The 12498-nt window shown below is 56.8% G+C and overlaps 12 non-coding genes across 12 annotated transcripts; all 12 read right to left on the reverse strand.

Moving 5' to 3' along the window:
* Positions 1–191: 191 nt before the first annotated feature.
* LOC140123092 (U5 spliceosomal RNA) lies at positions 192–307 on the reverse strand. The gene has a single exon (XR_011854429.1). It is a non-coding gene; the product is annotated as a U5 spliceosomal RNA (small nuclear RNA).
* A 780-nt stretch (positions 308–1087) lies between these two features.
* Positions 1088–1203, reverse strand: LOC140123093 (U5 spliceosomal RNA). Its single transcript, XR_011854430.1, has one exon. It is a non-coding gene; the product is annotated as a U5 spliceosomal RNA (small nuclear RNA).
* Positions 1204–1980: 777 nt separating this feature from the next.
* Positions 1981–2096, reverse strand: LOC140123094 (U5 spliceosomal RNA). Its single transcript, XR_011854431.1, has one exon. It is a non-coding gene; the product is annotated as a U5 spliceosomal RNA (small nuclear RNA).
* A 777-nt stretch (positions 2097–2873) lies between these two features.
* Positions 2874–2989, reverse strand: LOC140123095 (U5 spliceosomal RNA). Its single transcript, XR_011854432.1, has one exon. It is a non-coding gene; the product is annotated as a U5 spliceosomal RNA (small nuclear RNA).
* Positions 2990–3770: 781 nt separating this feature from the next.
* On the reverse strand, positions 3771–3886 carry LOC140123097 (U5 spliceosomal RNA). The gene has a single exon (XR_011854434.1). It is a non-coding gene; the product is annotated as a U5 spliceosomal RNA (small nuclear RNA).
* Positions 3887–4663: 777 nt separating this feature from the next.
* On the reverse strand, positions 4664–4779 carry LOC140123098 (U5 spliceosomal RNA). Its single transcript, XR_011854435.1, has one exon. It is a non-coding gene; the product is annotated as a U5 spliceosomal RNA (small nuclear RNA).
* Positions 4780–5551: 772 nt separating this feature from the next.
* Positions 5552–5667, reverse strand: LOC140123099 (U5 spliceosomal RNA). Its single transcript, XR_011854436.1, has one exon. It is a non-coding gene; the product is annotated as a U5 spliceosomal RNA (small nuclear RNA).
* Positions 5668–6444: 777 nt separating this feature from the next.
* On the reverse strand, positions 6445–6560 carry LOC140123100 (U5 spliceosomal RNA). The gene has a single exon (XR_011854437.1). It is a non-coding gene; the product is annotated as a U5 spliceosomal RNA (small nuclear RNA).
* Positions 6561–7337: 777 nt separating this feature from the next.
* On the reverse strand, positions 7338–7453 carry LOC140123101 (U5 spliceosomal RNA). The gene has a single exon (XR_011854438.1). It is a non-coding gene; the product is annotated as a U5 spliceosomal RNA (small nuclear RNA).
* Positions 7454–8230: 777 nt separating this feature from the next.
* LOC140123102 (U5 spliceosomal RNA) lies at positions 8231–8346 on the reverse strand. Its single transcript, XR_011854439.1, has one exon. It is a non-coding gene; the product is annotated as a U5 spliceosomal RNA (small nuclear RNA).
* Positions 8347–9123: 777 nt separating this feature from the next.
* LOC140123103 (U5 spliceosomal RNA) lies at positions 9124–9239 on the reverse strand. Its single transcript, XR_011854440.1, has one exon. It is a non-coding gene; the product is annotated as a U5 spliceosomal RNA (small nuclear RNA).
* A 2797-nt stretch (positions 9240–12036) lies between these two features.
* Positions 12037–12152, reverse strand: LOC140123104 (U5 spliceosomal RNA). Its single transcript, XR_011854441.1, has one exon. It is a non-coding gene; the product is annotated as a U5 spliceosomal RNA (small nuclear RNA).
* Positions 12153–12498: the final 346 nt, after the last annotated feature.

The raw sequence follows: 12498 nt of genomic DNA on the forward strand, positions 1-12498 counted from the left end.
GTCGTCGTCTTCTTCTTCGGCGGCGGCGGCAAAAAAGGAGAAGTGGGGATGAGTAGGCGGGAGGCTTACCTCCTTTGCTGGATAAGGCAGTGGGCAAGTGACTTTTAAAAAAAAAAAAAAAAAAAATCTGGGTTTTTTTTTTTTTTTTTTTTTTTTTTGTGCTGCTTCTGTTTTTTCCACCAGGACAAGGAAGCTTCAGCGAGCTGAAGCGTACAAAAATTGGTACGAAACTCAGTTCCGTTCCTCTCCACGGAAATCTTTAGTAAAAGGCGAAAGATTTTTGCGTTTTGAAGAAGAACCAGAGTTGGTGATTGAAGGCTAGAGGGCGCCACCGCCGGCCCCAGCCCCCGCCCAGGCCCAGGCTGGCTTAGGGAGAGAGCCGTCAGCACGGGCGGGGGAGGGGAAGCAGGTGGCCCCCCCGCCGGCGGAACTCCTAGCAGCTTTCCAAGCCCAGCTCAGCTTTCCTGGAAGGAAAGCGGCCAGAGCGAGTGAGGGGAAGAAAGACAAGTGGGGGAACAGGAAACCCCCCAGAATTCAGGGTTCCTTCGGCCGCATTTGCATGTATGCAAGCCAGAGCCAGCTCCCACCAGTCTCAGCGGGGAGGAAGCAGAAACCACAATCATCCCTTTGTTTGATCCGGCCACCCCGGATCATGCGCTTTGCCGCGGCGGACCCTGTCCCCGCAGGGTTGACGACGTTTCGGAGGGAAAACCCGGCGCCGCGCGCGGCAAGAGGTCGCCGCCCTGATGCTGGCGGGCCCCGTGTCCCGCCTGCCCGGCCCCGGGAAGCGGGCCTGCTCTCAAGCCGGACTTATGCCTGGCGTGCCCCTGACAGTGCCCGCACTGTAAGTACAAAGACAGAGTCACCTGCTCCTGCCGGCGTCGTCGTCGTCGTCGTCGTCGTCTTCTTCTTCGGCGGCGGCGGCAAAAAAGGAGAAGTGGGGATGAGTAGGCGGGAGGCTTACCTCCTTTGCTGGATAAGGCAGTGGGCAAGTGACTTTTAAAAAAAAAAAAAAAAAAAATCTGGGTTTTTTTTTTTTTTTTTTTTTTTTTTTGTGCTGCTTCTGTTTTTTCCACCAGGACAAGGAAGCTTCAGCGAGCTGAAGCGTACAAAAATTGGTACGAAACTCAGTTCCGTTCCTCTCCACGGAAATCTTTAGTAAAAGGCGAAAGATTTTTGCGTTTTGAAGAAGAACCAGAGTTGGTGATTGAAGGCTAGAGGGCGCCACCGCCGGCCCCAGCCCCCGCCCAGGCCCAGGCTGGCTTAGGGAGAGAGCCGTCAGCACGGGCGGGGGAGGGGAAGCAGGTGGCCCCCCCGCCGGCGGAACTCCTAGCAGCTTTCCAAGCCCAGCTCAGCTTTCCTGGAAGGAAAGCGGCCAGAGCGAGTGAGGGGAAGAAAGACAAGTGGGGGAACAGGAAACCCCCCAGAATTCAGGGTTCCTTCGGCCGCATTTGCATGTATGCAAGCCAGAGCCAGCTCCCACCAGTCTCAGCGGGGAGGAAGCAGAAACCACAATCATCCCTTTGTTTGATCCGGCCACCCCGGATCATGCGCTTTGCCGCGGCGGAGCCTGTCCCCGCAGGGTTGACGACGTTTCGGAGGGAAAACCCGGCGCCGCGCGCGGCAAGAGGTCGCCGCCCTGATGCTGGCGGGCCCCGTGTCCCGCCTGCCCGGCCCCGGGAAGCGGGCCTGCTCTCAAGCCGGACTTATGCCTGGCGTGCCCCTGACAGTGCCCGCACTGTAAGTACAAAGACAGAGTCACCTGCTCCTGCCGGCGTCGTCGTCGTCGTCGTCGTCTTCTTCTTCGGCGGCGGCGGCAAAAAAGGAGAAGTGGGGATGAGTAGGCGGGAGGCTTACCTCCTTTGCTGGATAAGGCAGTGGGCAAGTGACTTTTAAAAAAAAAAAAAAAAAAAATCTGGGTTTTTTTTTTTTTTTTTTTTTTTTTTTGTGCTGCTTCTGTTTTTTCCACCAGGACAAGGAAGCTTCAGCGAGCTGAAGCGTACAAAAATTGGTACGAAACTCAGTTCCGTTCCTCTCCACGGAAATCTTTAGTAAAAGGCGAAAGATTTTTGCGTTTTGAAGAAGAACCAGAGTTGGTGATTGAAGGCTAGAGGGCGCCACCGCCGGCCCCAGCCCCCGCCCAGGCCCAGGCTGGCTTAGGGAGAGAGCCGTCAGCACGGGCGGGGGAGGGGAAGCAGGTGGCCCCCCCGCCGGCGGAACTCCTAGCAGCTTTCCAAGCCCAGCTCAGCTTTCCTGGAAGGAAAGCGGCCAGAGCGAGTGAGGGGAAGAAAGACAAGTGGGGGAACAGGAAACCCCCCAGAATTCAGGGTTCCTTCGGCCGCATTTGCATGTATGCAAGCCAGAGCCAGCTCCCACCAGTCTCAGCGGGGAGGAAGCAGAAACCACAATCATCCCTTTGTTTGATCCGGCCACCCCGGATCATGCGCTTTGCCGCGGCGGACCCTGTCCCCGCAGGGTTGACGACGTTTCGGAGGGAAAACCCGGCGCCGCGCGCGGCAAGAGGTCGCCGCCCTGATGCTGGCGGGCCCCGTGTCCCGCCTGCCCGGCCCCGGGAAGCGGGCCTGCTCTCAAGCCGGACTTATGCCTGGCGTGCCCCTGACAGTGCCCGCACTGTAAGTACAAAGACAGAGTCACCTGCTCCTGCCGGCGTCGTCGTCGTCGTCGTCGTCTTCTTCTTCGGCGGCGGCGGCAAAAAAGGAGAAGTGGGGATGAGTAGGCGGGAGGCTTACCTCCTTTGCTGGATAAGGCAGTGGGCAAGTGACTTTTAAAAAAAAAAAAAAAAAAAATCTGGGTTTTTTTTTTTTTTTTTTTTTTTTTTTGTGCTGCTTCTGTTTTTTCCACCAGGACAAGGAAGCTTCAGCGAGCTGAAGCGTACAAAAATTGGTACGAAACTCAGTTCCGTTCCTCTCCACGGAAATCTTTAGTAAAAGGCGAAAGATTTTTGCGTTTTGAAGAAGAACCAGAGTTGGTGATTGAAGGCTAGAGGGCGCCACCGCCGGCCCCAGCCCCCGCCCAGGCCCAGGCTGGCTTAGGGAGAGAGCCGTCAGCACGGGCGGGGGAGGGGAAGCAGGTGGCCCCCCCGCCGGCGGAACTCCTAGCAGCTTTCCAAGCCCAGCTCAGCTTTCCTGGAAGGAAAGCGGCCAGAGCGAGTGAGGGGAAGAAAGACAAGTGGGGGAACAGGAAACCCCCCAGAATTCAGGGTTCCTTCGGCCGCATTTGCATGTATGCAAGCCAGAGCCAGCTCCCACCAGTCTCAGCGGGGAGGAAGCAGAAACCACAATCATCCCTTTGTTTGATCCGGCCACCCCGGATCATGCGCTTTGCCGCGGCGGACCCTGTCCCCGCAGGGTTGACGACGTTTCGGAGGGAAAACCCGGCGCCGCGCGCGGCAAGAGGTCGCCGCCCTGATGCTGGCGGGCCCCGTGTCCCGCCTGCCCGGCCCCGGGAAGCGGGCCTGCTCTCAAGCCGGACTTATGCCTGGCGTGCCCCTGACAGTGCCCGCACTGTAAGTACAAAGACAGAGTCACCTGCTCCTGCCGGCGTCGTCGTCGTCGTCGTCGTCGTCTTCTTCTTCGGCGGCGGCGGCAAAAAAGGAGAAGTGGGGATGAGTAGGCGGGAGGCTTACCTCCTTTGCTGGATAAGGCAGTGGGCAAGTGACTTTTAAAAAAAAAAAAAAAAAAAATCTGGGTTTTTTTTTTTTTTTTTTTTTTTTTTTTGTGCTGCTTCTGTTTTTTCCACCAGGACAAGGAAGCTTCAGCGAGCTGAAGCGTACAAAAATTGGTACGAAACTCAGTTCCGTTCCTCTCCACGGAAATCTTTAGTAAAAGGCGAAAGATTTTTGCGTTTTGAAGAAGAACCAGAGTTGGTGATTGAAGGCTAGAGGGCGCCACCGCCGGCCCCAGCCCCCGCCCAGGCCCAGGCTGGCTTAGGGAGAGAGCCGTCAGCACGGGCGGGGGAGGGGAAGCAGGTGGCCCCCCCGCCGGCGGAACTCCTAGCAGCTTTCCAAGCCCAGCTCAGCTTTCCTGGAAGGAAAGCGGCCAGAGCGAGTGAGGGGAAGAAAGACAAGTGGGGGAACAGGAAACCCCCCAGAATTCAGGGTTCCTTCGGCCGCATTTGCATGTATGCAAGCCAGAGCCAGCTCCCACCAGTCTCAGCGGGGAGGAAGCAGAAACCACAATCATCCCTTTGTTTGATCCGGCCACCCCGGATCATGCGCTTTGCCGCGGCGGACCCTGTCCCCGCAGGGTTGACGACGTTTCGGAGGGAAAACCCGGCGCCGCGCGCGGCAAGAGGTCGCCGCCCTGATGCTGGCGGGCCCCGTGTCCCGCCTGCCCGGCCCCGGGAAGCGGGCCTGCTCTCAAGCCGGACTTATGCCTGGCGTGCCCCTGACAGTGCCCGCACTGTAAGTACAAAGACAGAGTCACCTGCTCCTGCCGGCGTCGTCGTCGTCGTCGTCGTCTTCTTCTTCGGCGGCGGCGGCAAAAAAGGAGAAGTGGGGATGAGTAGGCGGGAGGCTTACCTCCTTTGCTGGATAAGGCAGTGGGCAAGTGACTTTTAAAAAAAAAAAAAAAAAAATCTGGGTTTTTTTTTTTTTTTTTTTTTTTTTTTTGTGCTGCTTCTGTTTTTTCCACCAGGACAAGGAAGCTTCAGCGAGCTGAAGCGTACAAAAATTGGTACGAAACTCAGTTCCGTTCCTCTCCACGGAAATCTTTAGTAAAAGGCGAAAGATTTTTGCGTTTTGAAGAAGAACCAGAGTTGGTGATTGAAGGCTAGAGGGCGCCACCGCCGGCCCCAGCCCCCGCCCAGGCCCAGGCTGGCTTAGGGAGAGAGCCGTCAGCACGGGCGGGGGAGGGGAAGCAGGTGGCCCCCCCGCCGGCGGAACTCCTAGCAGCTTTCCAAGCCCAGCTCAGCTTTCCTGGAAGGAAAGCGGCCAGAGCGAGTGAGGGGAAGAAAGACAAGTGGGGGAACAGGAAACCCCCCAGAATTCAGGGTTCCTTCGGCCGCATTTGCATGTATGCAAGCCAGAGCCAGCTCCCACCAGTCTCAGCGGGGAGGAAGCAGAAACCACAATCATCCCTTTGTTTGATCCGGCCACCCCGGATCATGCGCTTTGCCGCGGCGGACCCTGTCCCCGCAGGGTTGACGACGTTTCGGAGGGAAAACCCGGCGCCGCGCGCGGCAAGAGGTCGCCGCCCTGATGCTGGCGGGCCCCGTGTCCCGCCTGCCCGGCCCCGGGAAGCGGGCCTGCTCTCAAGCCGGACTTATGCCTGGCGTGCCCCTGACAGTGCCCGCACTGTAAGTACAAAGACAGAGTCACCTGCTCCTGCCGGCGTCGTCGTCGTCGTCTTCTTCTTCGGCGGCGGCGGCAAAAAAGGAGAAGTGGGGATGAGTAGGCGGGAGGCTTACCTCCTTTGCTGGATAAGGCAGTGGGCAAGTGACTTTTAAAAAAAAAAAAAAAAAAAATCTGGGTTTTTTTTTTTTTTTTTTTTTTTTTTTTGTGCTGCTTCTGTTTTTTCCACCAGGACAAGGAAGCTTCAGCGAGCTGAAGCGTACAAAAATTGGTACGAAACTCAGTTCCGTTCCTCTCCACGGAAATCTTTAGTAAAAGGCGAAAGATTTTTGCGTTTTGAAGAAGAACCAGAGTTGGTGATTGAAGGCTAGAGGGCGCCACCGCCGGCCCCAGCCCCCGCCCAGGCCCAGGCTGGCTTAGGGAGAGAGCCGTCAGCACGGGCGGGGGAGGGGAAGCAGGTGGCCCCCCCGCCGGCGGAACTCCTAGCAGCTTTCCAAGCCCAGCTCAGCTTTCCTGGAAGGAAAGCGGCCAGAGCGAGTGAGGGGAAGAAAGACAAGTGGGGGAACAGGAAACCCCCCAGAATTCAGGGTTCCTTCGGCCGCATTTGCATGTATGCAAGCCAGAGCCAGCTCCCACCAGTCTCAGCGGGGAGGAAGCAGAAACCACAATCATCCCTTTGTTTGATCCGGCCACCCCGGATCATGCGCTTTGCCGCGGCGGACCCTGTCCCCGCAGGGTTGACGACGTTTCGGAGGGAAAACCCGGCGCCGCGCGCGGCAAGAGGTCGCCGCCCTGATGCTGGCGGGCCCCGTGTCCCGCCTGCCCGGCCCCGGGAAGCGGGCCTGCTCTCAAGCCGGACTTATGCCTGGCGTGCCCCTGACAGTGCCCGCACTGTAAGTACAAAGACAGAGTCACCTGCTCCTGCCGGCGTCGTCGTCGTCGTCGTCGTCTTCTTCTTCGGCGGCGGCGGCAAAAAAGGAGAAGTGGGGATGAGTAGGCGGGAGGCTTACCTCCTTTGCTGGATAAGGCAGTGGGCAAGTGACTTTTAAAAAAAAAAAAAAAAAAAATCTGGGTTTTTTTTTTTTTTTTTTTTTTTTTTTGTGCTGCTTCTGTTTTTTCCACCAGGACAAGGAAGCTTCAGCGAGCTGAAGCGTACAAAAATTGGTACGAAACTCAGTTCCGTTCCTCTCCACGGAAATCTTTAGTAAAAGGCGAAAGATTTTTGCGTTTTGAAGAAGAACCAGAGTTGGTGATTGAAGGCTAGAGGGCGCCACCGCCGGCCCCAGCCCCCGCCCAGGCCCAGGCTGGCTTAGGGAGAGAGCCGTCAGCACGGGCGGGGGAGGGGAAGCAGGTGGCCCCCCCGCCGGCGGAACTCCTAGCAGCTTTCCAAGCCCAGCTCAGCTTTCCTGGAAGGAAAGCGGCCAGAGCGAGTGAGGGGAAGAAAGACAAGTGGGGGAACAGGAAACCCCCCAGAATTCAGGGTTCCTTCGGCCGCATTTGCATGTATGCAAGCCAGAGCCAGCTCCCACCAGTCTCAGCGGGGAGGAAGCAGAAACCACAATCATCCCTTTGTTTGATCCGGCCACCCCGGATCATGCGCTTTGCCGCGGCGGACCCTGTCCCCGCAGGGTTGACGACGTTTCGGAGGGAAAACCCGGCGCCGCGCGCGGCAAGAGGTCGCCGCCCTGATGCTGGCGGGCCCCGTGTCCCGCCTGCCCGGCCCCGGGAAGCGGGCCTGCTCTCAAGCCGGACTTATGCCTGGCGTGCCCCTGACAGTGCCCGCACTGTAAGTACAAAGACAGAGTCACCTGCTCCTGCCGGCGTCGTCGTCGTCGTCGTCGTCTTCTTCTTCGGCGGCGGCGGCAAAAAAGGAGAAGTGGGGATGAGTAGGCGGGAGGCTTACCTCCTTTGCTGGATAAGGCAGTGGGCAAGTGACTTTTAAAAAAAAAAAAAAAAAAAATCTGGGTTTTTTTTTTTTTTTTTTTTTTTTTTTGTGCTGCTTCTGTTTTTTCCACCAGGACAAGGAAGCTTCAGCGAGCTGAAGCGTACAAAAATTGGTACGAAACTCAGTTCCGTTCCTCTCCACGGAAATCTTTAGTAAAAGGCGAAAGATTTTTGCGTTTTGAAGAAGAACCAGAGTTGGTGATTGAAGGCTAGAGGGCGCCACCGCCGGCCCCAGCCCCCGCCCAGGCCCAGGCTGGCTTAGGGAGAGAGCCGTCAGCACGGGCGGGGGAGGGGAAGCAGGTGGCCCCCCCGCCGGCGGAACTCCTAGCAGCTTTCCAAGCCCAGCTCAGCTTTCCTGGAAGGAAAGCGGCCAGAGCGAGTGAGGGGAAGAAAGACAAGTGGGGGAACAGGAAACCCCCCAGAATTCAGGGTTCCTTCGGCCGCATTTGCATGTATGCAAGCCAGAGCCAGCTCCCACCAGTCTCAGCGGGGAGGAAGCAGAAACCACAATCATCCCTTTGTTTGATCCGGCCACCCCGGATCATGCGCTTTGCCGCGGCGGACCCTGTCCCCGCAGGGTTGACGACGTTTCGGAGGGAAAACCCGGCGCCGCGCGCGGCAAGAGGTCGCCGCCCTGATGCTGGCGGGCCCCGTGTCCCGCCTGCCCGGCCCCGGGAAGCGGGCCTGCTCTCAAGCCGGACTTATGCCTGGCGTGCCCCTGACAGTGCCCGCACTGTAAGTACAAAGACAGAGTCACCTGCTCCTGCCGGCGTCGTCGTCGTCGTCGTCGTCTTCTTCTTCGGCGGCGGCGGCAAAAAAGGAGAAGTGGGGATGAGTAGGCGGGAGGCTTACCTCCTTTGCTGGATAAGGCAGTGGGCAAGTGACTTTTAAAAAAAAAAAAAAAAAAAATCTGGGTTTTTTTTTTTTTTTTTTTTTTTTTTTGTGCTGCTTCTGTTTTTTCCACCAGGACAAGGAAGCTTCAGCGAGCTGAAGCGTACAAAAATTGGTACGAAACTCAGTTCCGTTCCTCTCCACGGAAATCTTTAGTAAAAGGCGAAAGATTTTTGCGTTTTGAAGAAGAACCAGAGTTGGTGATTGAAGGCTAGAGGGCGCCACCGCCGGCCCCAGCCCCCGCCCAGGCCCAGGCTGGCTTAGGGAGAGAGCCGTCAGCACGGGCGGGGGAGGGGAAGCAGGTGGCCCCCCCGCCGGCGGAACTCCTAGCAGCTTTCCAAGCCCAGCTCAGCTTTCCTGGAAGGAAAGCGGCCAGAGCGAGTGAGGGGAAGAAAGACAAGTGGGGGAACAGGAAACCCCCCAGAATTCAGGGTTCCTTCGGCCGCATTTGCATGTATGCAAGCCAGAGCCAGCTCCCACCAGTCTCAGCGGGGAGGAAGCAGAAACCACAATCATCCCTTTGTTTGATCCGGCCACCCCGGATCATGCGCTTTGCCGCGGCGGACCCTGTCCCCGCAGGGTTGACGACGTTTCGGAGGGAAAACCCGGCGCCGCGCGCGGCAAGAGGTCGCCGCCCTGATGCTGGCGGGCCCCGTGTCCCGCCTGCCCGGCCCCGGGAAGCGGGCCTGCTCTCAAGCCGGACTTATGCCTGGCGTGCCCCTGACAGTGCCCGCACTGTAAGTACAAAGACAGAGTCACCTGCTCCTGCCGGCGTCGTCGTCGTCGTCGTCGTCTTCTTCTTCGGCGGCGGCGGCAAAAAAGGAGAAGTGGGGATGAGTAGGCGGGAGGCTTACCTCCTTTGCTGGATAAGGCAGTGGGCAAGTGACTTTTAAAAAAAAAAAAAAAAAAAATCTGGGTTTTTTTTTTTTTTTTTTTTTTTTTTTGTGCTGCTTCTGTTTTTTCCACCAGGACAAGGAAGCTTCAGCGAGCTGAAGCGTACAAAAATTGGTACGAAACTCAGTTCCGTTCCTCTCCACGGAAATCTTTAGTAAAAGGCGAAAGATTTTTGCGTTTTGAAGAAGAACCAGAGTTGGTGATTGAAGGCTAGAGGGCGCCACCGCCGGCCCCAGCCCCCGCCCAGGCCCAGGCTGGCTTAGGGAGAGAGCCGTCAGCACGGGCGGGGGAGGGGAAGCAGGTGGCCCCCCCGCCGGCGGAACTCCTAGCAGCTTTCCAAGCCCAGCTCAGCTTTCCTGGAAGGAAAGCGGCCAGAGCGAGTGAGGGGAAGAAAGACAAGTGGGGGAACAGGAAACCCCCCAGAATTCAGGGTTCCTTCGGCCGCATTTGCATGTATGCAAGCCAGAGCCAGCTCCCACCAGTCTCAGCGGGGAGGAAGCAGAAACCACAATCATCCCTTTGTTTGATCCGGCCACCCCGGATCATGCGCTTTGCCGCGGCGGACCCTGTCCCCGCAGGGTTGACGACGTTTCGGAGGGAAAACCCGGCGCCGCGCGCGGCAAGAGGTCGCCGCCCTGATGCTGGCGGGCCCCGTGTCCCGCCTGCCCGGCCCCGGGAAGCGGGCCTGCTCTCAAGCCGGACTTATGCCTGGCGTGCCCCTGACAGTGCCCGCACTGTAAGTACAAAGACAGAGTCACCTGCTCCTGCCGGCGTCGTCGTCGTCGTCGTCGTCTTCTTCTTCGGCGGCGGCAAAAAAGGAGAAGTGGGGATGAGTAGGCGGGAGGCTTACCTCCTTTGCTGGATAAGGCAGTGGGCAAGTGACTTTTAAAAAAAAAAAAAAAAAAATCTGGGTTTTTTTTTTTTTTTTTTTTTTTTTTGTGCTGCTTCTGTTTTTTCCACCAGGACAAGGAAGCTTCAGCGAGCTGAAGCGTACAAAAATTGGTACGAAACTCAGTTCCGTTCCTCTCCACGGAAATCTTTAGTAAAAGGCTTTATTGAATGAGCATAAGTCAAAGTTACATACATTTGCACAGACATACAGCGTATACTGTGTCGCAGCACAGACCACGACACGACATATACAATAAATTAAGATTCATACGTAGTGTTGACAGCACACAGGAGTATAATCCTCAACCATGGCATGACAACACTATACTAGCACACTGCTCTCTCAATTGACCTAACTAAACACGCATTGCATTTCAATTATGGCGACGACAAAGTGTAAAAACGGAAAAGGGTGCGGGGTGGAAGGGGAAGGGGTGGGGGTAACACTTGCCCGAAGCTTTATTGAAAGACAGACACAGAAGGGGGAAAAACAAGGAAGGGAACCTAGCAAAAGTCCACTTCCTGGTTTGGGCCATTTGCATAATGTATGCGTGACCCAGAATCCCCTGTAAAAGTCCAAATCCAGTGGAAAGTGAGTGTTTTCTGGTATTTGCCAGATAAACACAGCCTGTAATTCCTAACACACCTAATCTAAGCAAAGTCCAGCATTTCATACAAAAGTCCTGAACTTGTGCGAAGCGTAGATGTCTTGCAAAGTCCAAAAAAGGGGCTTTTGCCTGGATTCTCCCTGAGGGAGGCGGTGGGCGCCTGGGGAGGCGATCCTAGCTCACAGCAGGGGGTCCAAATCCAGCTAGGCGTTAGCCTGTCTTGCTCTTACTGTGTCCTCACAGATAAGACATTGACTCCTGCTGAGGCACTGCAGCGTCGTCGTCGTCGCCGCCGCTCGGTAGACCTCAGTGGAGGGGGGAGGAGCCTCCTGTGAAGGGGGCCTCTCCTTCTTGTCAATGTCTCCCTGCTAGGGAGTAATCCAGCAGGCTGTTGAGGACAAGTCTGTAGCAATCTGGCGTCGTCAAAGCTGTCTTGTGCCAAGTGAGGAGTCTCCTGGCGTACCAGATGGCGTCCTTATAGCAATTTATAAGGAGCCAGGCGGCCTGGATGTCCTCAATGGCATGAGTGCCCTGGAACAGCCCATAAAGCACCGCGTGGTGGGTCATGGAGCTCCTTGGCACAGAGTCTTGGAAATGGGGCTCCAGGGCGTCCAACAGGCTCTGAGCAAAGGGGCACCCCCAAAACAGGTGCAGGGGAGTCTCCTCCGACCAGGGGCACCTGGGGCAATAGGGGGTGTTGCTCAGTCTCCGGGCATAGGTGAAGGCCCGCAGGGGCAGCCCCCCTTGGATGGCCATCCACGAGATGTCCTTGTGCCTGTTGAGCAGTCGGGCCCAGGACACGTTGGCCCAGACCGCCTGGGCCGTGTCCTGGGTGACTCCTGGGACAAATTCCAACAAGTCTTTGGCTCGGATGAGCTTGTGCACGGTCTTTGGTTTCCACAGGTCGGGCTTAAGTCCCTCCAGTTGGTGCTCCCTCACGAAACGGACGGCCTGGCCGTAGTACCAGGGCGCGTCCCAGTTGTAAGGGATGGAGCTGTCCCACTTGTCCCAGCCTAGCCCCCTCCAGAGGGGCAGGAGGAAAAAACGGGACATGGACTTTCCCGCAGACCTTGCAGAGTTCCTCAGGGTCCTGCGCACGCAGTCACAAACAAAGAAGATCCAGAGCAAAGTGGAGATGTCGGGGACACCTTTGCCCCCCTTGCTTGGCTCCTTGAACATGACCGCTCGCTCCCGCCTGCCAGGCCCCGGGAAGCGGGCCTGCTTTCAAGCCGGACTTATGCCTGGCGTGCCCCTGACAGTGCCCGCACTGTAAGTACAAAGACAGAGTCACCTGCTCCTGCCGGCGTCGTCGTCTTCTTCTTCGGCGGCGGCAACAAAGGAGAAGTGGGGATGAGTAGGCGGGAGGCTTACCTCCTTTGCTGGATAAGGCAGTGGGGAAGTGACTTTTGAAAAAAAAAAAAAAAAAAAAAACCTGGGTGGTTTTTTTTTTTTTTTTTTTTTTTTGTGCTGCTTCTGTTTTTTCCACCAGGACAAGGAAGCTTCAGCGAGCTGAAGCGTACAAAAATTGGTACGAAACTCAGTTCCGTTCCTCTCCACGGAAATCTTTAGTAAAAGGCGAAAGATTTTTGCGTTTTGAAGAAGAACCAGAGTTGGTGATTGAAGGCTAGAGGGCGCCACCGCCGGCCCCAGCCCCCGCCCAGGCCCAGGCTGGCTTAGGGAGAGAGCCGTCAGCACGGGCGGGGGAGGGGAAGCAGGTGGCCCCCCCGCCGGCGGAACTCCTAGCAGCTTTCCAAGCCCAGCTCAGCTTTCCTGGAAGGAAAGCGGCCAGAGCGAGTGAGGGGAAGAAAGACAAGTGGGGGAACAGGAAACCCCCCAGAATTCAGGGTTCCTTCGGCCGCATTTGCATGTATGCAAGCCAGAGCCAGCTCCCACCAGTCTCAGCGGGGAGGAAGCAGAAACCACAATCATCCCTTTGTTTGATCCGGCCACCCCGGATCA

The sequence above is a fragment of the Engystomops pustulosus genome, chromosome 3 (genome assembly GCF_040894005.1).
Source record: "Engystomops pustulosus chromosome 3, aEngPut4.maternal, whole genome shotgun sequence".
In the NCBI taxonomy this organism is placed as follows: domain Eukaryota; kingdom Metazoa; phylum Chordata; class Amphibia; order Anura; family Leptodactylidae; genus Engystomops; species Engystomops pustulosus.